The 27,490-nt window shown below is 33.3% G+C and overlaps 1 protein-coding gene and 1 pseudogene across 5 annotated transcripts in view; both read left to right on the top strand.

Annotated features, from left to right (window-relative positions):
- LOC145279940 (uncharacterized) overlaps window positions 1-27,490 on the top strand; it is a 149,538-nt gene that overhangs the window by 101,150 nt on the left and 20,898 nt on the right. The window contains exon 1 of one of the 5 annotated variants that reach the window (XM_080131530.1): window positions 8,961-9,452. The exons of 3 other annotated variants lie outside the window; for them this stretch is intronic. The gene's annotated coding sequence lies outside the window, so the exon portion shown is untranslated. Of the gene's footprint in view, window positions 1-8,960; window positions 9,453-15,121; window positions 15,463-27,490 lie in introns of those variants that run through there. One more of the 5 variants, XM_080131531.1, reaches the window with a different exon arrangement.
- On the top strand, window positions 23,896-24,010 carry LOC145280581 (U2 spliceosomal RNA; annotated as a pseudogene).

Raw genomic sequence — 27,490 nt, 5'->3', positions numbered from 1 at the left:
CAGGAAATAATCATACACTAAGGATGATTTATAACGAGTAAAATCTTTGTTTGGATGGAGAGATACCACGTACATATAGTGGCAAGTTGAAATGCAAACTGTTCGTTTCAAATTGCCGACATATTTTGTATTCTGCGTATGAGCAAATTCATTCCTGGTTTAAAGTGGTTTGATTTTAATTATGTCAATAGTTCAAACGGTAGGGAACGCGACTTGATAGCTAAATGTTTTGGTTTCGATTTAAGCTGATGGCATCGGTCTTTGTTTTTCTTTTAATTACTTTTCAAATCGGTACTTATATATAAGTAGAGCGCCACGGTTAGAAGCTCCGACTGTCGTTTGGGTGATCGGGTTTCGATCCTGGCTTGGGGTAGTTGCCTATCTAGCCGCACTGATGAGCTTTGAAACGGCGAAACAGTACCGTATGTGGATGTATAATCTGAAATAGACATTTTGTGTGCGTTTGGGAGTGTTCTTAGGTGTTGTATCGCAATACCTCCGATAAGTATTGACAATCAAAAAAACTTCCATTTACAAAGGAACCGTTCAATAAAAAAAAAATAACACTTTTTAACAGCCTAACATTACAAGTGCATTTGAGAAGTTTTATCCCGGCACAAGGAAAAGTGCCCGGCACCTTAACTCATGCGCTCCAAATCTGTTTAAAGCACAATTGAACAATTATACTTGACTTAATTTTGAATTGAAGCCATTATATAATCTCCAAATCAACAATAGGTTCTCCAAAAATGCGATGTAGACTACAATGAATTGGCCTTTTGGTCAAGCTCAAAGTGTAGTATCTGTTCTTCAGATGCGGCACTTCCAGTTCGTCCTTCACTACTGAGATAATTTTTTTTTTATTTTTGTACCTTTTCTCCACGTTAAAAAAACGACCCTGGTGTCTCTGTCCCGTGGGGAGGCATTGTAAATAGGTACAATGAATTGTGAACAGTCGCTGCGAGGAGTCACGTGAGCTTCCTCGCGGTGGGTTACTGATTAGAGCAGGCAATCGATTGATTTGATTGACAAATGGACGATTTCACAGATTTTGACGACAAAAGTATTAGAAGTGCGGATCATTCGTTGATCCTCATTCAATCTCGAGTCGCCTTGCTACTCTATAATATTAGAGAATTATGATACGAAATCTGCAAGAATCAAAATCTATTTAAGCGTATTTTAAGGCCGGGTGCACCCCGCTGATCTCGTAAAAATATTTGTTGCTTCTACACTATTAGGACGAGATTTCAGAAATCGCAATATTGAACTTCACATGAAAACAGTATCTACGTATTACCCGTATTTTTAAGATGATTGCATCGAAAAATTACGAAAATCGATGAGGTAGAAAATTAAAGAAAATAGAATTTGAAGGACACTATCATGTATGCTTATGTGAGACACTAGTCACAAGGGAGGCAATTCAAACAGTTGCAAAAACTTGTATATGTTATTTTTACATTATTTTATTGATAGGGCAACAGTTATTTTTATATCAAACAATTATGAAAAAATATTAAATGAAAACCAAACTGAAACGCACTTCATGTTATGTTTTATTTGTTTTGCGTTAGTCACATTACAAATTTAGAGTTACTTCCCTTGTTTATGGTTTCGTTTCGCTTCCTTTTATAAAAACAAGATGGCGGCAATTTTTCACCTGCTAACACGATTAAAGTATTTTTAAATAATTCAGTAATACTCAAGTAATTTCGACTGTATAATTTGGAAGCTACCATTGAAACCTATTAAAATTGACCAAAAAAAAAAAAAAAAAACTCAGTTGAAACCATTGTTTTATCTGAAAACTCCGTTTATGGATTACAAAATCTCGTCCCAATTCTGTAGAAGCACTAAATATTTTCACACAAAAAGGGCACGAAGTAAATTGTCTATAGCCTAATTTCTTAACAGTATTTCTTATATATATATATAAAAAAAATAATTCATGTCGCCAGTAGTAACGTTTATCCTCTAATGCAATTTTTAGTATTTTCGAAATTCTTGAAAACGGCTGTGAATGGCTAAAAACTTTCAGTTTAACTATTTTCTTTCCAATTTTCTGTTTAGTCAACTTCAGCCGTACCCACGTGTCTGGAAAAATATTCAATTCACATAAAACTACACTCGATGGCCTCTCCGTCCCTCCCCAGAAACATTTTTATTTTTATTTTTGTTATATGTAATGTATAATGATTCTTTCTGCTTTGCTAAGAAGCCCAATCTGACCTTAATGTGCAACGCGCTGTCAGTCCCCTTACTCGCGTTGATATTTTTGGCAAACGGGGCTGGTCTGGTTGGGACCGGATGGCTCGTTTGATTGCGATCTGTATTTATACGGTCCACCTGAAGGTGATGAAGGGCGGTGCTGGCGATTGGAACTGGGGGAGGAAGTAAAAATAGTAAAAGTGAGGTAATCTTATTGAATAACGAACGCTATGTAAGAGAGGATGGGAGGGCCATCTCTTGTTGGCGTGTGTGAGCGCGCGCAGCGGGGTTGCGCTTCGGGTCTTAAGCCAAAGTAATATCGCAGAGGTGCAATGGAGTTTGCGGTTTGCCCCATCACCAGACACCCGCCAGTGCCAAGTTAAAGCAAATACAGGCTTTTTTCTTTATAGGCTAAAATCAGCGGGTACTGTACTTGAAATATTTTGAGGGGGGGGGTAGTAAGCGGCGGGGAGAGGAGAAATGACAAGGATCATAAAATAAATATTGATCGAAGAGCCCTTCTTGATCGTGTATCACGTTTGCCTTTTTCCAACTTAGTTTATATAATTAATTATGTAAACATGACTAGTTTGAATAACTGATAATGAGGTATGCAATTTAAGGCACGTGTTCACCTCGCTCCACCAAGCGTGGCCTGCAGGATTTAATTTCTATTCATTACATCAATATTTAACTACGGTTTACCTAAACCTGTATAATATATAAAGTAAAATTGGCCCTTTTTTTTTTTTTTTTTTTTTTTTTTTTTTGTTATAAATTGTTTAATGTCTACAAAGATATATTTGCTCCTGGTTCCTTAAATTAGCTTATAGATAAGTGCATTATACCAAGAATAAAACCACGCTATTTAATCCCTTAAATAATAATAATAAAAAAAACGTTATCTAAGTCTGAATTATCTCCAAATAGTCACCATCTTGAAAAGAAAAAAAAAACGGGAGTTACTTCCCTTTCGATCGACACAAAATATGTATTCAAAAAAACAAGCAAAACAAATTGCTAGTAAATTACACTACCGAATAACGCCGAGTCGGGACAGCTAGTGTTATATATTACCGAATTAATATAATTTATAAAACTCGCTATGACTAGTCTCTCTATATCTCCAAACTCTCTCTCTCTCTCTTCCGTAACTAAAAGTTGCAGAGTGGCGCTGAGGGTCTCAAATGCTTGTGGTTTTGGTGATTGTGCACTTTTGCCACCGCACCATTTTTAAATTTTTTTTTTTTTTTTTTTTTTTTTTTCCAGGTTAAATGCAAGCTTCACAATGTCTTTTCATTAAATTGTTAGGTGGAAGCACAGAATAGTTACAAAACACCCTCCCCTCCGCATGTTAAGAATGGCTTTTAAAGTAACAAGGTTATTTCAGCACGGTGGCAAAAATGCACAAGTACTAGACTTTTTATGGACCGTTCTTTTATGGGTCTTTAGCCGGTCAAAATTGAAAAAAAAAACGTTATATATTTTATACATTCATCTTTATTTTTATATCAGTTCATGAGTGTCGCGTTTGAATGCTGCAATCTTGCGTTTAGGTTTCGATTCTAGCTGATGGTACCCAAATACTACTTTTTTTTAAAATTTTTTTTAAGTTTAAGGATATGACGTTAAACTCTATTCAATATTACGCATAAAATTTGAAGAAAAACACTTTTCAAATTAGTAAATATGATAGGATTTCCAAGATGGCGGCATACCATACTTCTATCTTGGTAATAGATTGGTTATACTAACATCTTATTTAAATTAAGTTAATGTTCAGGCCGCTAAGCTTCTCTCTCTCCGTGTGTCTGTCTGTCTGTCTCTTTCTCACATATACGGCATAATCACGTTGACACACCGGTTCTCGTTAGATCCCCGAAGTTAAGCAACGTTGAGCCTGGTCAGTACTAAAACGAGTGGAATTTGTGAATTCCAGTCGCCTAGCATTTTTCCTTGCCATTGGACTACAGTGTCGATTCAGGATAGGTGTGGTTGGAATTGCGCAACCCTTGCCTCACAATTATTGGCGCAACTATCCTGACAGGGGCTATCCATTTTCTTTCGAGACTGAATAAGGGCATGTCATATCTCGTGGCTCTTCGAACATATAGGTCTTTTTCTGATATAAAAAAGCCGGATAGAAAGAGGAAATTGTTGCGACATGGAATTTTCATATTTCATGTATTTATTTCCTAAGGAAGTCTAGTTATTTGCGATAAAATAAATGTAGATTAGGACCCTTTATTTTTATGTTCTGTTTATAAGGACAACTACATCATAGCGTATTTTAAAGCGAGAAGATTTTTCCGTACTTAAAATACCAACCCTCGGGAACTACAGTAAATACGCCCTTAATCTTGTTATGCGAACTTATTTGCGTAGAAAAGCAAATATTAAACTGTAGTGGAAAAGAAAATATTTGATACACCGTATATTTCGGTGTATAAGGTGACCGTCAGATAACACGAGGCACAAAATTCGAACACATTTTCATAAATTTATCATATATCGGTTGTATAAGAAAATGTACGTCGAAATATACGGTAGATAACTCGCTAAAGGATTTTACTTCTTTATCGGCCATCTTTGATCTGTGCCAGTATGTCGGTTGATTTACTAATTAGGAAATTGTTTATTTTTATTTTTTGCTATATCATACGAAATAAAAACTTATTTAAACACCCATAAGTGCAACGTATGACTTTTTTTTAATTTCTTATACCCCCCCCCAAGCTACTAAGTAACGTTTGCTTTCTTTTCATGACGCATATTTACGTGTAAATACATGACGATTCGAGGGGTTTTACCCATTAGACTATGACATACCAAAGTTTTCTTACCATTGTTTCAATTACGGCATATTCTTGTCGGTGATATTTGGATAAAAACAAAAACTATTGTATTTTATTATAGTTATTCAATTTTCACCCCAAACAAGACACAGCGCCACTTTAAAGTAGAGGCTACTCTCAGGGACATAAGTTGCAGGGATACAATGGAGTTGTGCAGCAAGATGTCTGTTCACATTACACTTTAACTTCTAAGGGGTGGGAATTAGCTGCTTATCGGGTTTGTTGGGGGTATTCACGTCGACGGGGTACAAGGGCTTGTAGTTTGTCGGAGCATTCACCATTGAAGTACTTGTAGAACTGGCAGAGGGATGCAACATTTCGTCGATGGGACAGAGGCTAAAGCCTAGATGATAGTTCAGGACCTATTAGGTTAGCGACTCTTTTGAACACTGTCCAGGAGTGAGGCAAGTAGCAGATGCACCAGCCCAAATGTGACAACAGTACTCCATACATGGGTGAATGGTGACCTTATAGAGGTATAGGATACTGTCAGGTGTAAGTAGCTCTCTAACACTGTAGAGAGAGCCCCCATTGGTTCTTATGTATTATAATTAGATATTAAAAATTATGTATTTTTTCTTTTTTGACAAAGGAGTCACTTATCAAGGCTCGGAAGCAACTCGAGGATAAGGGTTGAATGTACGGTAGTCAATGGGATAATATCGTAGCAATCGTTAGTAGTGGAAATTTGGTAAATTGGATTACTTAAAGGGGACGGCTCATCAAGAACTTGTTTACGTTGGACTTGAAGATTAGCATATTGTAGTCAGTTGGAAAACGGGTAAACGGAAGAGTTCTACAGGCGTGCGGTTCTAAGAAAGAAACTTTGTTGATGGAATCTACGTTTAGTCACAGATTATTGATGATGGTTACAGATGGGGTGTTTTTCGTGAGAAGTTTGGCCAAGAAACACCCCATCTATAACCACTATCAATAATTTCCTCCGATAAGTAGTTTTCACGATATTAAAACGTTTCTCATCTAATGTATTTCACATTGTTTTCACTGGTCGCCATGTTTGTTTCTGCGCGCGCATTCAATTTGCGGAATTTGGCCTTAAAACGTCGAGTGGTTTTAAAATGGGTGATCGATTTACTGGAATATTGCATTAAAAACTGAGCACCCCCCCTACAAATATTAAATATTTTTTATCTGGTAGATTAGTGTCTATTCCATAATAATCCGCTGAAAGCAAAAAACAAAAATACGACTCTATTTGAGAGAAAAGGGTAGCTTGTACAAATGAATGTTTTGTATTTATAAAAAAAATAATACTTTAGTTAGTAACGAGATTCGCCATTTTCTAATACAAAATGGCGAAAGTTAAGGGAAAACAAGGGAAGAAGCTAATAACTAAATACTTAGAAGTTTCTAAAAGAATCGAGAATTTGGAAGAGAATTGGTAATTGTTTCGGAATCCGAGGATGGGGGGGGATTTTTTTAATCGTTCAATCTATAGTTTTCAATCAGCCCAACCAACTGAATTGCGGTTTCTCTTCATTTATATTTTTATCTCAGCGAAGGTTTGAAAATCCTGTTCACCTATAAAGCATGTCTGGCCAGCTTAGTCGGCATACCCAGGGACGAATCTAATCCCTTCTTAAAGAAACGGTAAATCATGGGAATGTGGAACCTTGCCTCAGACCGGCAGCTACGACGAGTCCACTGTAGGAGGACTGACTGCCGAGGACGTATCTACGACTGATACGAACACCTACTCTGTTAATTCGTCCTGTATTTCGCGAGATCTGCGACAAGCGTTTAAAAGAAGGGATACATCCATTTTTCATTCTTGTGTCTACTCGCACCTCAAACGTTAAAGGATTTAAAGATGTTGGCAAAAATTCACATAAGAAATGTTCCGATAATTAAAAGCCCGAATCTTGACTATTGAACTAACCAGGATCCGTCGTCGTCGACAAATTTGAAGTGATGTAATCCTATTTTTGTTGTTTCAAATTAAATTCACAGGCCGCAGAAATTTTAATATTTAACTGCAATAAATGTTTTTGTTTCTTTCGGTAAACAAAACTTCTTTTGTGTTTTGCTGTTAAGTTTGTTTTTTTTTTTTTTGTTTTTTTTCTATTTTTCCTTTCACTTTTTCTCTTTCACTTTTTCTCTTTCACTTTTTCTCTCTTTCGCTTTTTCTCTCTTTCGCTTTTTCTCTCTTTCGCTTTTTCTCTCTTTCGCTTTTTCTCTCTTTCGCTTTTTTTTCTCTTTCGCTTTTTTTTCTCTTTCGCTTTTTTTTTCTCTTTCGCTTTTTTTTCTCTTTCGCTTTTTTTTTCTCTTTCGCTTTTTTTTTCTCTTTCGCTTTTTTTTTCTCTTTCGCTTTTTTTTTCTCTTTCGCTTTTTTTTTCTCTTTCGCTTTTTTTTTCTCTTTCGCTTTTTTTTCTCTTTCACTTTTTTTTCTCTTTCGCTTTTTTTTCTCTTTCACTTTTTTTTCTCTTTCGCTTTTTTTTCTCTTTCGCTTTTTTTTCTCTTTCGCTTTTTTTTTCTCTTTCGCTTTTTTTTTTCTCTTTCGCTTTTTTTTTTCTCTTTCGCTTTTTTTTTTCTCTTTCGCTTTTTTTTTTCTCTTTCGCTTTTTTTTTCTCTTTCGCTTTTTTTTTCTCTTTCGCTTTTTTTTTCTCTTTCGCTTTTTTTTTCTCTTTCGCTTTTTTTTTTCTCTTTCGCTTTTTTTTTCTCTTTCGCTTTTTTTTTCTCTTTCGCTTTTTTTTTCTCTTTCGCTTTTTTTTTCTCTTTCGCTTTTTTTTTCTCTTTCGCTTTTTTTTTCTCTTTCGCTTTTTTTTTTCTCTTTCGCTTTTTTTCTCTTTCGCTTTTTTTTTCTCTTTCGCTTTTTTTTTCTCTTTCGCTTTTTTTTTCTCTTTCGCTTTTTTTTTTCTCTTTCGCTTTTTTTTTCTCTTTCGCTTTTTTTTTTCTCTTTCGCTTTTTTTTTCTCTTTCGCTTTTTTTTCTCTTTCGCTTTTTTTTTCTCTCGCTTTTTTTTTCTCTCGCTTTTTTTTTCTCTTTCGCTTTTTTTTTCTCTTTCGCTTTTTTTTTTCTCTTTCGCTTTTTTTTTCTCTTTCGCTTTTTTTTTCTCTTTCGCTTTTTTTTTCTCTTTCGCTTTTTTTTTCTCTTTCGCTTTTTTTTTCTCTTTCGCTTTTTTTTTCTCTTTCGCTTTTTTTTTCTCTTTCGCTTTTTTTTTCTCTTTCGCTTTTTTTTTCTCTTTCGCTTTTTTTTTCTCTTTCGCTTTTTTTTTCTCTTTCGCTTTTTTTTTCTCTTTCGCTTTTTTTTCTCTTTCGCTTTTTTTTTCTCTTTCGCTTTTTTTTTCTCTTTCGCTTTTTTTTTCTCTTTCGCTTTTTTTTTTCTCTTTCGCTTTTTTTTTTCTCTTTCGCTTTTTTTTTCTCTTTCGCTTTTTTTTTCTCTTTCGCTTTTTTTTTCTCTTTCGCTTTTTTTTTCTCTTTCGCTTTTTTTTTCTCTTTCGCTTTTTTTTTCTCTTTCGCTTTTTTTTTCTCTTTCGCTTTTTTTTTCTCTTTCGCTTTTTTTTTCTCTTTCGCTTTTTTTTTCTCTTTCGCTTTTTTTTTCTCTTTCGCTTTTTTTTTCTCTTTCGCTTTTTTTTTCTCTTTCGCTTTTTTTTTCTCTTTCGCTTTTTTTTTCTCTTTCGCTTTTTTTTTCTCTTTCGCTTTTTTTTTCTCTTTCGCTTTTTTTTTCTCTTTCGCTTTTTTTTTCTCTCTCTCCACTACTTTTCGATCCTCCGAATAAAAACAAACTATCTTTCATAACGCGTACGTATAAAAAGCCGACTATAACGCCGCCGCCACTACAACAACAACGACGACTCATTTCTAGGAGTGTTATTATGGGGGAAGGGGGGTATCATTAGATAACTTCGAATAGCCTCTCTCATTCTTTCTCTCTCACAATGTTGCGTCATAAATCCGCCGCCCCGTCCCTGCTCTCATATATATTTATTTTTCTCTTCCTCTTGGGTTAACCCTTCCCTAAAGTTGAATGCCATATTCAAGTTCACTCGTCAATCCTTATTTACGCGTCATCATTTTTCATCCTCTTCGTCAACCTCCCTCCCCCATCCACCACCACCGGAACACATTCTCGAAGTTTTCATGCGCGTTTTAGTTAGTTCATTATTTACTTTAAATGACTTGTTCATAATATATACGAACACGCTCGACACAAGCCCGACTTGACACTTGCGTGTTTCTAGTTTGTTTTTATTTATTTACTTTCCTGACATTTAGTTTGAGGTATTTATCATGAATTACGTAACCATCTTTCAATATTATCGGACATCGCCTACACTTTAACTGCGCGAATCTTTATTTTATTTTCAATCGATTTGTGGATTGTAACACAGCAGTTGGATTGTATTACTTAAAAAAAAAAAAAAAATGTAAGTATAAGCGATTCTTTGTTTCGGATTTTTTATGTGAATAGTTTATTCTGGATTATTCGGAATTATTTGGTTTCTTCGGACTATTTTCTTTTTTTTTTTTACTTCTGTCACTTTTTTGTTTTCCTCTGTTTTTGTAATGTTTTAAGTAATCTGAATAGTTGAATTATTTTTTCCTTGTATATATCTAAAAAATGTTAACGCCATCTCCCTCTCTCTCCATATCTCCCCCCCCAACACTTTCTCCCCATCTCCCTCTCTCTTCCCCCCCCTACTTTCTCCATCTATATTATGGACACTATAGCCAACTTTCTTTACAAAATTTCTTTTTCAACATTGCATCGCCGAACTTCGAAAATCCTAATGAAAATTTCCAAGTTGAAACTTTTAATTCACAGTGGTAAAGTGTTCTCGTTCGTGTTTTTTTTTTTTTTTTTTTTCCCCTTTAATATAAATAAAAACTGTTTCAAAAGAATAAACTAAGTTCTCTCGTCAATCCTCGGATTCGTGCGGCTTAGTACGCATTATTACGGATCACTTAGTTTTGTCTTTTCTATTTTTCATCGCGATTTTTTTCGTGATTGCCACAACGAAATGATGCAATAACTTACCTTGCTTATGTAATATCATTGATTGTAAAATGACAGGAAAAAAATTATTTTGCAAAAAACTGACGCAAGAAATAAAGAGCGTTAATTCATTTTGAGGACGAGAAAAAATAAGGAAAGAATTAAAATTTTGAATTAAAGCTTTTGATACACATTTAAATATCAAACGTGTTTGGTTCAACAAAATACAAAACATTTTCCTGTTTTCTAAATTTTCTTAATTATTAAATTATATTAGAGTTTATAATAATTACTTCATAGTATAATTTTAATAAATATATAATTAAACCAAGTTGTAGCTTTATAACGAGTTTGCTTATAATATTGTTAAAGCTGAAACCAATAGAACCAATTGTTTTAATTCATTTGGAAGAGCGAATAAAAAGAAACAAAACTATCGAAATAGAATTTTTCAATTTTTTTTTTCAAAATAATTAAAAAAAATTTGTTCAAAAATATATTTTTTATAGAAATATATATTGTTCAGGAATGTTTTTTTTTTTTTTTTTTTTTTTTTTTTTTTTTTTTTTTCAGAAATTTATTTTATAGAAATATTTTTTATAGAAATAATTTTACAAAATTATTTTTATTAAACTTATTTTATTTATACAAAAACCTAAACTTGGCATGTAAGGATAGATTGGTAGAAATTTCCACAAAAGAAAAAACTGTAGTCTAGCGTAGCCAGCACCTATCGAAATTTATCTTCGAATTGTTGCGTTATTGACGTATTTGTTACTTCTCTTGGAAATTTATTAGGGTCCAGGGTCCCAGGATCCTGACTGGGGGGGGGGGCAGCTCTCCTCCGGTTCAATCAAAATCAGCGGTGTGTGTATCTTTAATCTTAATCTCCGTGTGGGTAGGTAGCGGAGGAGGTAGACATAGAAGTGGTGCAATTTTTTTTTTCTTTTAATATAACTTATATTAACTAGAACAGTACCCGTCCAACGACGGGTATCCTGTTATCTTTATATGCGAGCGGGGTTTTTTTTTTTTTTTTTTTTTTAATATACTTCAGAGCCCAAACAACCTCATTACGGAAGTACACTATTTTTCTTACAGCTGACCGTGACCTACGTAGCTGTCAAGTTGTAAAAACATTGGAGCAGTTTTCTTTTCTTTCTCTTTTTCTCTCTAGGTTAACAGGCTTCGCCAAAAAAATAGAAAAAAAAATCTGAACTTTGAAGTTAAACACGTCACTCGTGTACACGATGCGTTTCTCTTTTAGTGATTCTTACATTGAATAAGACCTTTGTTCATACAAACAAGTTCTTTTGTACGCGCGTGCGAATACACTTCTCTCCTTTCGTTTAGAACAAATGAACCTTATTACCCGGCATTAATCGTTAAATACTAATTCAAGCCAGAACTTTCTTCGTCAGTTTTAGTTCCGATGTTTCTCAATCGGAAACCATGTCAGCAATCTATATATTAATAGGATAACGTGTGTGCTATTTGTTTTGTGTGTCACGCTTACATCCGAGTGACTGTCGTTTAATTGTTATGGAATTCCATTTCTTGTAATAAATAATTTTACCAAGAATTCTTCATAAGTTTTTGTTTCGGTTTATTCTACTCAAGTCATTTTTTATAAATAATTTTACCAAGAATTCGGAAATTCTGGTTTCGATTATAGTCGAAAGAAAAAAAAAAAAATTATATATATTTAAAGAAAAATAGAAAAACCGAATGAAATTATTAAAAAATCAACGTTTCGTCCTTATTTCAGAGGACATCTTCAGGATAATTGAAAAAAAAAAAAAAAATGTAAGAAAAGAAAGTCATAGATCGTGCGAAAAAGACAGTTTTTGAATCCTACCCATGTCGGGAAGGACACATATGTGTGCGTATGGTGCAATTATATATTCAGTTTCGATTTAAGCTTGATTCTATGGATATATTTTATTTTTGAAATCGCAACTTTTTAACATAAAAATCGATAGAACATTAACTCTATAATATATATACGAAATCTGCAAGAATTTAAATATCACATTCAAGCGTACTTTACGACCGGGCTACGTTGGGCGTCCCTGCTAGCATAGATAAGCTGTTCTGCAGTTTTAACAAAAGGGCTACAATATCAGAGCGCTTTCATTTACACTGAACATCTACAGAATGCCAACATATGACTGAGTCCCCTGTGGAATCTCCACAGGCCCCGCTAATATATTATTGCATTAAAAAATATTTAACGTTTATGCCCCTGTTGTAATAAAGAATTGACAATTTTAAAAAAAAAAATCTATTTTCCCTCTTTGTTTAAAAAAAAATATATATATATATATATATATATATATATATAAACAGTCTGGGTCATTTTAACTAATCTATTACATAGTTGTCTGCGTGTTAGCATTTTCAGCTAAAACTGCAAAACTACTAAACAAACCCTTACAAAGTTATTTCTTCAATCAGTGTAACCCCGGAAAAGAAATATGTAAAATTTAGAGAAAAAAATTTTTTTTTTGGTGGCAGCGGATCCTTCAGTCTTGGACAGACTATGGATACCCACGAATGGGTGGCTGGAGATGAAAAAAAAACAAAAAAGTTTTTAATAATGCTTTGGAGACATCCTCAATTTTTATTTTTTTTACTCCCCACTAAAAAAAGTACTTTTTATAGGGTAAAGCTGAGGAATTTCCACTTTTTCACACTAATATCCATAATTTTTTTTTGTTATGTCCCCCCCCCCTGTTGTTAATAAATTAAATACAGGAATGGCTTGCTTCTTTCGTATCTTATATATATGATGGACTCTCCCATCGATTTCGACATATGAGGTTCCACCACCACAACAAAGTTGCTCGGAAATCCACACAGATGAGTTGTTTATAATAATAAAGAACCAACCACGCCTTGTTAGTATTACTGCTAACCTTTGTCGGTGCAGATGACTGCCACAGGACAGAGTATACAGTAGACTGCAGGTTTTTACATCCGTTTCCTTTTCCTAGATGGATATCTTAACGAAGACTGGGGGTACATCTTTCCCAGTAAATTAATGCGCCCCAAGATACCAGAAAATTTCTACCACTCGGCGCGGTACATACAACGCCTAACCTTTTCAGATTGATACTTTTCTTGTACTGGCCAGGCTCAACGTTGCTTAACTTCGGTCAACGTGATTGTACAACACACACACACATTAAGTTATTTTTAATTTAAGATATGACTTAATTTTGAATAAAAGAAATACTACTACAAAATATTTATTAGGCTTTTCCTTTGTTCGTTCCAGAATTCCCTATTTGTCTCTACATATCTCGAATTATTCCGTTTTACTGGTTTAATAATTGATAATAAAATAATACTATGAAAATTTTAGTTTAAAACAAAGTATAAAATTCTTAATAACCCACTTTAGTTAATGGCATTATAAAAACGGGCAGAGGTTCGAATCCAGTCAGGGGTTATATATATATATATATATATATATATATATATATATATTTTTTTTTTTTTTTTTTTTTTGTCGCTAGTAGAACATTCTGTTATGGGATGCAACTGAAAACAAAGACCTGTACAAAGATTTTTTTTTTTTTTTTTTCATATCAGTTTTTCGAGGAATGATACCATATATTTTGTTTTTGTCTTACAATAGCAACATTGGGGGGGGGTGTACATACAGAAGCAGCATATTTAACATAATTCTTTATTCAATTTGTAATTAGAAATAATTGTGAAAAAAAAATCGTAATACCTGGTTTAGAAATGAGAGCAGGAATACTCAGTATTCCTATATTCCCTGGTAATGCTGCGAATCGAACTGCTAGTTATATATATTAGTGTGCGCGTGCGTGCATACGTGTACTCGTTAAATACAATGTTTCGTATACGCTTACGCACAAATATCTATACATAGAGATGTGTGTATCAGTGGCGTATCTAGGGTATGGCAGGCATGGCCCACTCTGACATGGGCGCAAAAATTGCTTGTCAAAAATTAGTAGTTAGGTATATCTAAGGTATAAATTATTAAGAAGGGGCGCACATTCAAACTTTGCCATGGGCGCCATTTTACATAGGTACGCCACTGGTATATATATATATATATATATATATATATATATAATATATATATATATAATGGAAATGTCGCAGTGAAAGGCTTCTAAATATATGATATTCAGTTATAAAAAAAATGAGCATTTATGAACCCAAAATCACCTTTTCTTTAATAAAGGACAAGACATTGCCCAAAATGTTAAAAATTCCAGTACCACATAATTTAGATTTTTTTTTGTTATGGCGATAAAATTAGATTTATTTTCCAAATCTGCAAAAAAAAAAAAGAAAAAAAGAAATTCCTAATTTAAGCCCCCCCCCCCACACACACACACGTGCTATGTGTAATCTGTTAAATTTACATTAATAACATATTCTGATATAAAGCTTGGAAAAAGAAAAGAGGGCGTGCCTATTTTATTTGTGGAAATTGTACATATCTAATTTTGAGCCGCAGTGTAGCAAGCTGGAATTGTAGTCGTACAACTACTGCCACATTTTTTCTTTTTTACAATGCTTTAGGCCCCCCCTCCCTTTGATACCATTAAGGTTATGCAATATCTCTATCAACTACTGTAGCTGCTGCTAAATGACTACTGCTACTATCGCCGCTGATGATGATGGCCTGAAAACGTAACATGTTCCTGAAATCTATTTCTTTTATTCCCCCTCTCCCCACATCTTTCTTTCTCATTTCTTAGTACCTCCTACTTTCTCTTTTTATCGCTCCTCCTCCCCCTCTTCGCTTAAGTGCGGTTTTCGTTACTTTCACTTTCTATTTCGTTTTCTTTTTCTTTTTGTACGGATATTTTTTTCCGCAAAATTGGGGGGGAAAAAAAGTATTGCGTTTTTTCAAAATAATTTAATATTTCTGTTATTTTCTAACTGTTATTATTTAACGATCATTGCTCTCTTTGCATCTTTTCAAAATAGATTTTTTTTACTTTACTTTACTTTATTTCGCCCTCTTTTCCGAGCTTTCTTTCTTTCTTGATTGCGCGTGTATGAAACGACTATAAAAGCACGCGTTCGCGTTTCGCCAACAACACTGCCGTTCACTTCTCAAACCTCCCTCAAACAGTGGACGTGTGACAGTTCGACATCTATTACGTGTACGCGCGAGCGCGCACCGCTATATTTATACACATATACGACCGTACCATGAGGAAATTCGCTATTTGTTTCGCTATCGATAATATTTCCAAGCTCATCAACCATTTTTTTTTTTTTTTTTTTTTTCCTTCTCGCCGGATTTGTTTACGTACACTTGTTGAAATGTTTTGTTTTTTTTAAACTGGAGTAAAACGCAAGAAAAGAGGAGAAAAAAAAAATATCTGCTAACGCGCTGAAAAAAAAAAAAAATTTATATAGTGGATTATAGATCAAAAATATTCGTAAGTTTTTCATTATTTATTACTTTAATGAACTTGTATATTAATTTTCTCCGGAAGCATGTGAGATTTTTTTTTCTTCGAAATTGAAATGTAAATCAAAGAATATTACAATACCTAGTTATTTTATTTATAATTTGATTGGAATTAATTTTAAAAAATCTAATAGGTTTAAATATTGAACTTTGATTCTCATCAAAATCGATCTGAGCTATATAGAATAATGTTTAGTATATTATCGCACTATATATATATATATATATAATATATATATATATTATACTCGCATATATATGTATATACACATGTGTATGTATATATATATATATATATATATATATACTCGCGTGTGTATGCGTATGTGTGTATATATATATTATACTCGTGTATATATATATTATACTCGCATATATATATATATATTATATATCTTACTCGCACATACGTACATAAATATACCATATATGCACAATAACGCACACACACATATAGATACACGTATGTATACATCTTTTATTTCTTCTGTACTTTTAAGAAAAAATATTTGCCGCATATTTGAACTGCTTATATCGACTTTGTATTTATAACGTGGGTTTGTAGGACAGAGATGTACTTTAGATTTATTCTCGTTTCATACGAAATGTGTAATGTGTACAGATGTAGCACGCATACTTACGCGCGCGCGTGTGTATATATATATATATATATAAGATAAAGCGTAAAGTTACGTATTAACTTTATTACATTAAGTTAATAAGGGTTAGAGAAAGAGGAATAAGGGAGAAACCCCTTTTACTATGTGTATACCACGAGATAAAGAAAATATTGCGACCAGACGGAGAGCTGAAAGTGGAACAACCAAGTTATGTTCAACTTTTCGTCTTGTATTAAAGAGGAAACGTTGATGAACATAACTTTGTTCCTTTTTTCATATTTTTGTTTTGTTTTACTTCAGTTACTTGAATCAAGTGGCCCCGACGTGGGGCTAACACATGAACTTTATATAAGATACAGATATTCGAATATTCCATTAAAGTTCTTTCCTATCTCGAACACTGAGGTAAAGAAACTGAAAACCTAATCTTCCTCTCTCATTTTCATACGTTGTAGTATATCTTGTTTTCGTCTGTTGGTCTAACTGGATTCCACGACTAGTATTTATCTAGTCTGGTGGAGCATCCAGCTTCGTGCTATTACTTGAGGTAACATCACTTGGACAAGGTGCAGCATCCCTCGTAAAACCTAATGTTGGTTAGCCATAAAAAAGGGGATCTTATTTGGTCGGCGCATATTATGTGATTTTGAATATTTGGTCAGGGTTTACTTCTCGGGAAAAGGATCCGCGTGTCGGGTTGTTCTGGCAAACCCCGTGTACAGAAAGACCTAAGACACTTGAGGATAGTGTCTAGTAGGCATTCGCGCTCGCGCGTGTATGTATGTATATGTATATATATATATATATATATATATATATGAAATAAAATGGAGGTGGAAGGACCTGGATACTCAACGTTTCGCCCGATTTATGCGGGCTTCTTCGCGAGTATATATATATATATATATATATATATATATACATACACATACATGTGTATATACATATATATGCGAGTATAATATATATATATTATATATATATTATATATATATATATATATATAGTGCTCTTGAAGAAGCCCGCATAAATCGGGCGAAACGTTGAGTATCCAGGTCCTTCCACCTCCATTTTATTTCATATCGTCGGATTTAATCCAGCTCAACAATCATATATATATATATATATAAATAAAGGGCATGGATTTTTTTTTCATAACTGGAATATTCACAAACTTAACAGATTGAGACCCTTTTCCTATTTATTCGCATTCCCAAGATAATAAAATATTAAGAAATAAAAGAACCGTTTATGAAGAAAGACCGATACATGCGGCACGAATAGACTACGCTATCGCTGAAAGTGTATAGTCACCGCTACTATTCGAGAAAAGCAGGGTTATATAATATAGAACAATGTCACTATTTTAGAAATTTGGAACGGTTGGACATAATGTAATCTTTAGCGTTTGTTTTTTTTTTTGTTTTTTTTTCTTTTTTTTTTTTAAGTAATTTCATTTAACGATCTCAATATAATTATTACACAATATTGATAAAGTAAAAAATAAGTCTTAATCATCGGTAATCTGTAATTTATTTCCTGCGCATATTGCGAAATCCTTGGAAAATAAACATTCATTTACGCCAAGAGAAAAAGAAAATCGTTTGTTTCAAGAAACATTAACTTCAAATCTATTTATTTATTTGTTCATTTATTGTATCTAATCGATTTTATATTTTATTGTATTCAATTGATTTTATTGTAACTATTCACTTATTCTTTATTTAATTTTGAGGTTATTTGATTTTATTTCCTGGTTTAAAAACCGTTTATTTCAGTCTGAGGATTCGTCTATGCATGGATGAAATAAACTATTACCTTAAATTCCAATATACATTTATTATGCAACAAAGCCACACGACATTGTCCCCATATCATATAAATTAACACCAGTGGCTAATTAAATATTTTGTATTTTAATGATAATAATAAACCTAATAGCAATAATCAATAGTAATAATAATAGTAATATTAGTCATAATAATATTAATAAACATGTAATTCTTAACATCAATTTCAGTAATATATATATATATATATATATATAATTCTCACCTCTCCCAGAAAGTCTAAATTTACGATTAAATATATTTTAAATTAATTATTTTAATACACTCATGTATTTTAAATAATACATGCCGTATTTCTAATGGTATTAGTTTAAAAATCGTCAAATAAAAATTTGGGTGTATAATTTTCGTTAAATAAAAATATTATCAATAAAGATTATAAATACCTATTTTTAGGGTAAATGTACGAAACGTGTATATATATGTATGTATATATATATATAACATTTAGAACAAAAAAATAAAAGAAAAAACGCACTTGATAAAGAAAGGGTGCGGGGAAACTGTGCCGCGTATCGCGCTTGGCTAAATTATATCAGTCGTCAGCTGTTAGTGTTATTCTTATATAATATTATTGAATAACTAGGTGATGCTATTTTTCAAATCTTTTATTTGGAGCAAAGTATATATATATATATATATATATATATATATTGCTCTTAAAATGATTTATGCAGTCGACATCTTGCGCATACGTTTGTATGGTATCGCCTCGTCGTTAAGGCGGATAGTTTTTGATTGCGTAATAAATGTATGCAAGGTCCCTTTAAAAATCGGTCACCTACATTTTTCTTCTCCCTTACAATGGGTAAATCGTACGCTCTTTAATCGCATTCTGTTCAACGTCCAGATGGTAAAATTAAGACAAAAAAAAACTTGAATTTGCTAATTGGATCAATGGTGACATAGATATATTATGCGTTGATATTATATAATTTGGTCACCTAATTTATTTGTGCTAACGGAAGGAATTGCCTATAAATAGGCTTACTGTTTTTTTGTTATCAGTTTTTTTGTTTTTGTTTTTTTCGCAGATAATTCGGTAACTTTTAATAAGTGAAAATTTTGTTTTGATAATTTTTAAAAATGTCTTTATTCCTTTTCCCTGAAAGTTTTTTATTTATCTTATTTTTTGACGAGGTGGCTGAGGAACGAGACTGCTAACATTTTATATCCTGGTTGCGTTTCCTTTTGTTTTTATTGCATTTTCTTCCAGATTCTATTTTTTTTTTAATTCTTTGTCATCTCTTTTTATTCTTTTATTCATTTTTATTCTCTTAATCTTTTTATTCTTTTGTTCTCATTTTCTCTCTCCCTTCCTTCCCCCCTTTGCTTCTCTTCCCCCCCTTTGCTTCTCTTCCCCCCCTTTGCTTCTCTTCCCCCCCCTTTGCTTCTCTTCCCCCCCTTTGCTTCTCTTCCCCCCCTTTGCTTCTCTTCCCCCCTTTGCTTCTCTTCCCCCCTTTGCTTCTCTTCCCCCCTTTGCTTCTCTTCCCCCCTTTGCTTCTCTTCCCCCCTTTGCTTCTCTTCCCCCCTTTGCTTCTCTTCCCCCCTTTGCTTCTCTTCCCCCCTTTGCTTCTCTTCCCCCCTTTGCTTCTCTTCCCCCCTTTTTATCCTCACTCTTTCCCTCTTTTTATCCTCACTCTTTCCCTCTTTTTATCCTCACTCTTTCCCTCTTTTTATCCTCACTCTTTCCCTCTTTTTATCCTCACTCTTTCCCTCTTTTTATCCTCACTCTTTCCCTCTTTTTATCCTCACTCTTTCCCTCTTTTTATCCTCACTCTTTCCCTCTTTTTATCCTCACTCTTTCCCTCTTTTTATCCTCACTCTTTCCCTCTTTTTATCCTCACTCTTTCCCTCTTTTTATCCTCACTCTTTCCCTCTTTTTATCCTCACTCTTTCCCTCTTTTTATCCTCACTCTTTCCCTCTTTTTATCCTCACTCTTTCCCTCTTTTTATCCTCACTCTTTCCCTCTTTTTATCCTCACTCTTTCCCTCTTTTTATCCTCACTCTTTCCCTCTTTTTATCCTCACTCTTTCTCGTGTTTTTTTTTTTTTATTACCCATCTCTCAAATTACCTTTCTCGTCACATTGATAGAGACGTTAGGCAACTTGGTCGTATTTAGACCGCCGCCAGAGTCGCTTCGGGATGTTTAAATTTGGGGAATTCTCATTACATATTTGTCAAGCTGTGCACATCGCATTGTTTACTATGGAAAACCCCTCTTTTTCGTCAAGACAAAATGACTAAAAATATTTAGTTTCATGCAAACGGTGCCAGTGGAAACCTTTCTGAAAGTATAGATAGCTCTGATTTGTAAAGACATTAGGTATTCACTAAATGTTATTTTGGGAGTATTTGAAAAGGTTTTTAATGGTCCATCATATCGGCATAACATCCCATTAAAAAATTCACATCAATCAGATTTGCATTGAATTTCAATAGATTCCAAAAGAAACAAGATTTCCATAATTTTAATGTCTTCTTAAGATCGCTTAAATTTTAAACATTTTCTGAAATCGAAAACTCATGTAATTAATCAAAATAAGGATTCTAGAGTAAGTTTCATATAACTTTATATTAATTTGCCGAGATATATATATATATATATATATATATATATATATATATATATATATATATATATATATATATATATATATGTGTGTGTGTATAAATAAACCGCTATGTCTGTCTCCATATTTTCAAACTCTATCTCTTCCGAAACTAAAGGTCGAAGAGCGGCGCTAGGGCCTCAAATGATTGGATAAAAATCCAATCATTTGAGGGTTATTCTTTTATGGGTCTTTAGTCGATTAAAATAGATTTGAAGGGGTTAAAGCTGGCTCAGAATACAAAAAATAAAAACAATTGTTATACATTCGTCTTAGTTTATTTATTTTTTTTAAACAATTCATAGGATGTCACGTTGGTACTGTGGTAACGTTACCAGCTTTGAATGCTAGTTTCGGTTTCGATTCTAGCGGCCGGCACCTATATATATATATATATATATATATATATATATATATATATATATATAACTTTTAAATCACGACTCTAATATGATATATACGAAGTCTGGACAAATTAAAATATTTTCATGTGTATTTTACGCCGGGCAAAGCACCACACACTAGTGTGCGTGTGTATAATATATATATATATATATATATATATATATATATATATATATATATATAAGCACCTTGTTTTCTAAACACGTTCTTAAATGTTATTGACATCATGGTGGCCAATTGTTGATATTATTTCTACAGATGCGAACATTGGCCAAATTGAAATCGTCAGATTTATTTTTATTTCCATTCGAGTAATCTTCAGAAATGGATTGAAGCGGCCTTCGCATTGGTGTGCAAAATGGCAACACGTCTTCAATGAAGCGTTTCACATCGTTACTGCGTTTCAATATTTGCCAGATTCGTTTGGTCGACCTCTCTCTTCGCGGTAGGTTTCATGGCTGTCGTCGTATTGATGCGAATTTGTTTCTAAGTTTTGCTCCCAATAACTGAATTGGATAAAATATTAAAGCGATACTTCACTAACGTAAATTAAAGTCGTTTATCAAAACATTTAGCGTGTCTTCTGTTGTATACCATTTTTTTATGCGTTTACAGGATGCAAATATTGTGAACGCGTGTAAAATACGCATTTCTCACAATTTTTAACTTCTCTCTCTTTCCCCCTTTCCTATTCTCCTTCCTTCCCTCTTTCCTTTCCTTCCCTCTTTCCTTTCTTTCCTTTCTTTCCCTTTCCTTTCTTTCCTTTCTTTCCTTTCTTTCCCTTCTTTCCTTTCTTTCCCTTTCCTTTCTTTCCCTTCTTTTCTTTCTTTCCCTTTTCTTTCTTTCCCTTTCCTTCCTTTCCCTTCTTTCCCTTTCCTTCCTTTCCCTTCTTTCCCTTTCCTTCCTTTCCCTTCTTTCCCTTTCCTTCCTTTCCCTTCTTTCCCTTTCCTTCCTTTCCCTTCTTTCCTTCCTTTCCCTTCTTTCCCTTTCCTTCCTTTCCCTTCCTTTCCCTTCCTTTCTTTCCCTTCCTTTCCCTTCTTTCCCTTCTTTCCCTTCTTTCCCTTTCCCTTTCCCTTCTTTCCCTTTCCCTTCTTTCCCTTTCCCTTCTTTCCCTTTCCCTTCTTTCCCTTTCCCTTCTTTCCCTTTCCCTTCTTTCCTTCTCTTCGCATTCTAATGTATTAATAACTATTTCAATCAAACATACGTTATATATAACATGAAAATAGCGTTCATTCAATATTTTAGACTATGATGTAATCCGTTCTGAAAATATTTTAATATTGTTGAAGACCGGGCGTTCGAATTTCTTCGCGTACAAAACATATACACACACATATGGGGGATGCTCATAATTGTGAAGTATTCATTTTTTTTTCTTACAATTAGCAATGCCTAAATTCTAAGTGATAATTATTAGTTTGCTTCATATTTGCCTATATAAAATATAGTTATTCATAGACGCATTTTCCATCATATATGCAATTAGAACTGATAAGATTCGAAACCGGGACTTCAATCACTGAATCTGGCGCTCTACTGACTGAGCCAACAAACAGTCTAGTGAGAGCGAGAGAAATTGAATCGCATTATAAATTTATATCATTTATTATATAGCTTTTTATGCATTACCTGAGGGGGCGCGAGTTGAAATCCCTTTGGAAGAAACTAATTTTATTTGCATTTTATTAAAAAAATTTTTTTCAATTGGTTCCAGTTTCTATAAATCGATGGACATATTGTCATTTATTTATTTTTTTTTTTTGGGGGGGGGAGAGAAAAAATAATGCCCCCCCCCCCGCGTCCCATATATTTCCATTGTGCCTCTCGCACCTGAAAACACGTGGAAAATGTTCTGCTTGTCGAAGATTCAAGAGGAGCTAAGCGTTCCGACTGTGCGCACCACCACGTCGTCGGCGAGCAAGCGAGCGTGTTTACACGCGCGCGAACAGGCACACGTCGATTCATGTGCTCTCGTTTCGAAATGGGTCATATGCGCTGGCATCGCTTGTGCATCTCGGCCTACTATCGTGTGCATCGGAATTATATAACGCAAAAGCTGCACGTAGGTGTGCAAGCATAGCTTTAGCCTTAACTCGTAGCTGACGTTCGTAATATTCGTACGATCCTATTGTTTAGTTTTTGAATTTCAATGAAGATAAGCAAGTCATTATCGTTGCAAGCTAGTTTCTTCTTATTAGACGTAAGAACATGAAATTTGGTAGATTGCGCTAAGGATTTAATGGTCATCATATTTACTCTTTTACTCGTCCCCCCCCTCACTCAACCTTTCTTTTAAGAAATCTATGATCCGATTTCTATAAGATTGTCACACAAAGAAATTCCTACAGATTCTACTAATTCAAGCAGATCGTGACGAATTTTGACCTTCTTTAATGGGGATAGGGGTTTAATACCACAAAATGGGAATTTCTAAGTGTATCGTTTCAGGGCAAAGGTCAAATTTATAATCAAATGCTTGGCCAAGTTTTGAGACTTCGATTTGGTAATATTTAAAAACCTGAGGAAACTTGTTATTCCTTACGTCTATCGTCTAAGAAAATTCATAGAAATTCGAATATTTCAAGTGTTCGATTTGAAATGGTAAATGGACCAAAGTTATATATATATATTCAGAAAGAATATTTTATTTTAAGAGTAAAGTAGTTTACCCGAGGCAATTGATAAATAAGGATTAGTGATAGGACGATTCCAATATTTTTTCCGATACGATTCTAATTCCGATTCTTTATAATATCTAAATATTTAATTATATAGTTGTATTTTTTAGTAGCGTGCAAGCGACTCTACAAGTCACCCTGTCGATCGGTCGGTCGGTCTGTCCGTAACACTTGTGCTTGGCCTTTTTGGTTAAGATCAAAGGTCTGTTAATACATGCTGTTCTTAGCTTTTTAAGCTTTCCTTGGCCTTTTGGCCAAGATCAAAGTGTAGTATCTGTTCTTACTACATGCTGTACTTATTTTTGTAACTTTGTGTCTGTATTAATTTAATGTAAAATGATCACCCACTTTACAACCAGTCAGTCTCAAAGCCATTCAAGGCATTCTCCAGATCATTCAAGTTGTTTTTGAAGGATTCCAGTTATTTTTTAAGCATTCAAGTCCTTAAGGTCATTCAATTCATCCTTAAGTTCATTAAAGTCATTCTAAGTCATTTACTTTTTATTTAGGTCATTTCAGCCCATTTTTTTTTGGCCATTTTAGTTTATCTTTAAGAATTTCATGTCAATCCTACATTCATGCATTCATTACACGAGAGCATGCGACTAATGGCTATAGGCCTTGTTTTTCTCCGATTAGCGTAAAAACACATTAAATGTGCAGATATTTTCCTAAGCGTAACTGGTATTTTAAAATCAATATTTATTATGTCATCATTATTAACAGCAATAGAAGATTTTGCTTTAAACGAAATCAAATAAAAAAGACAAAAGAATCGTTTCGGCATCGGAAAATTGGTACAAATTTTACCGATGGCGATGCTCTCAAATATTCACATTTTTTGCGATTCTCGATTCCGATTAATCGTCCCAGCACTAATAAGGATATTTAATAAAGTTGCATACAATGCAAAAAAAAACAAAAACAAAAAAAAAAACGGTTACGAAAAGAAAAACGAAAACTAAACGAATGCGATATTTTTTTTCTTCTGAAAAAAAAAATATCTATTTGCCTTTTAGTAGTAATGGGACGAATCCAATATAGTTTTCCCGGTTTTTCCGATAGTTAGCTATAAATTTGTTTTTCCAGTGTTGTTGGGGTGTCGGGTTACCGTAAATACCCTTGTAATATATGCATCTATTTTTCGGAAACGTAAAATACCCTTGTGGGTAGGAGACTGAACTATAGATTCTAGTTTTACTCCTAATACATGAATATTTTATTAATAATGGAAATAGAAGTCTTAAACAATGACAAAGAAAAACAATTGAAAGAATCGTTTTCGGCATCGGAAAATTGACCAAGAAGTTTCCGATTATCGTTCCGACACTACTTTTTAGTATATCTTTCACATTACAAATTTTTTTCACTTAACTGTTAATAGAATACAAGATGATATAAATGTTTGATATTTCGAGGGAAAAACGCCTTTAAAATAGAATAATTTACCTGCGTTTATTTATGAAGCCATTAAAAATAGGTTTATCTTTTTTTCTTTTTTCTTTTTTCTTTTTTCTTTTTTCTTTTTTCTTTTTTCTTTTTTCTTTTTTCTTTTTTCTTTTTTCTTTTTTCTTTTTTCTTTTTTCTTTTTTCTTTTTTTCTTTTTTTCTTTTTTTCTTTTTTTCTTTTTTTCTTTTCTTTTTTTTTTCTTTTTCTTTTTTTTTTCTTTTTCTTTTTTTTTTCTTTTTCTTTTTTTTTTAAATTTATTCAAATTATGCCACAGGAAGAATTTGGTGCCGGTTGTGTTTTCAAATGTCTAAATTTGTGTAAAACAAAGTTGAGTTATTGATGAAAAATTTTTGTTTTACATTATGTAACGCTGTCTAATGAATCACATGTCTTACGCATGTGAAAGCGAAACAGGCGCGTAGAGTTGCTTTCTTTGCGCGTTAAAAGCTAAGAAAAGCAATGGTTGATACCTGAATTGATTTTTTTTTCTTTTTCTTTTAATTCATAATTTGTGCATATAGAAATGGATATGCATAACTATGGATTTACCCCTTTTTTGCTATTTGCATTTCTTTCCCCTTGTCTGTATCTTCCCTTTGTTTCTCTCGCTCTCACTTTTTCTCTATATTCTATGTAAAAATATATAGATATACACTTCTGTCTCTTATATATATATATTATGTATTATATTATATTATACATTATATTATATAACATGGCTTGAACATGGGGTCATTCGATCTGTATTCGAATTCTCTACCACACGGTTATATTTACAGATGTCAAAACTTTTTTTAAGATATTTTCTCCCTTGACAAAGTAACGTAAAATATTCCACTGTGAAAATTCTTTTTATCTATAAGAAAAACTATTTTTAGGATTGAATATTTTCGATTTTCGATACTTATCTGAATTTCTGTACAAAACATACCTAAGAACACTGTCAGACTTATAAGCATATAAATCAGCTCTTAAGAGGAACACACACACACACACACAGTGACTTTTATTATAATATAGTGACTTATATAATAGTAGAAATTATATATAGATATACTTATTTAAAACTGTACGGAAGGTCAGAAAAACATTGGTACCGTCGGTTTCAAACCTAACATAAGGGGGAACACTTGTAATCGAGCATTTTAATGGAATTCTTTTCCCAAAACGGTGACCAAATATTATATAATATATATTACATTATATATAATAAAGAAATAAAGACGAAACGTTGAACACCTAACTCAGTTTGTTTCTTTTTATTTCTCGATTTTGTCGGAATACTATTTCCATTATTCTCATATATATATATATATATATGGCAAGTACCATGTTCGATTAACCTAGCCCCTTTCTCCTTCCCCTCCACTGTTCTAGTAAATAGGTTCCGGTGATACGGTTGTAGTATCGTGCAGGTGCACTCTTAGCGTACGATATATATACAAGAACTTAAATGGTTTCAGAAAATCAATGCACCCGATCTCCCAGCATAGATGCATACGCAGAAACGAAAGGCGTGGTAGGAGGAAGGTAGTGGGGGGATGTTCCGGCATTTTCAAAATATCTCTGACATCATTTCTTTTTTTTTTTCTTGCTTTTCGTGCTCAATAAATATTTAAAAAGTAAACGACGCTTTTCCATGAGTCTATTACCATCTTTAATAGGAAGAGAACTAATTATGTCTTTTTATTAGTTTTTGGATCTAGTCATCCATACGCAAATGTTTCGTTGTATCACGTTCCTTCAGTATGGTTAGAAGATTCGAGAGAGAACTGTCTGTTCTATCGGCAATCGAACTTTCAACGTTCTGCTATTTACGTTCATTACGAAGAGAACGTGTTTTTATATTTGATTAGTTGCATTACCATCTGCCCAGAGAGATCTATTCTATTACGAAAAGCAATGTTCTGTGTAAAGCGTTAAAAGCGTTCGGTTCCGGAACTCCTGGAATTTGCTAGATACCGCTCAGACACATAGTGAGAAACCACATTACACAGTGTAGTTACGCAAGTTTTTTTTTTTTTTTTTTTTTTTCCATCTCTCAATTCTATCGGTGTCTGCGTTCGCGCCGGCGCTTTGATTTTTATCTATATCTTATACTAATGTTGTTTCTTGAAACTGGATGATACTGGGCTTCTCCTTCATTCCCCAGATGCGCCTCTTTGTGGGCGGGGGAAAAGGGGACACTTAGTGTAATGATATACGATTATGCATTTTTGTTGCAATGATCTGCACGTTCTAAGCTGCCAGAAAGCATTATTCAATCTTGCATTTGCTATAAATGTTGGAATACGTGGATGAACTATTTACGAATTATAAGAATACAATACAACTAAAGCATAGTTAAGTTTGTTATATTACGTGTATTTTAATTTTAGAC

Source organism: Euprymna scolopes, chromosome 7 (genome assembly GCF_053919585.1).
Source record: "Euprymna scolopes isolate OS-2025 chromosome 7, ASM5391958v1, whole genome shotgun sequence".
NCBI classification, from domain to species: domain Eukaryota; kingdom Metazoa; phylum Mollusca; class Cephalopoda; order Sepiida; family Sepiolidae; genus Euprymna; species Euprymna scolopes.
Note: the sequence above shows the minus strand (reverse complement) of the source record. Positions and strands in the feature narration are given on the sequence as shown.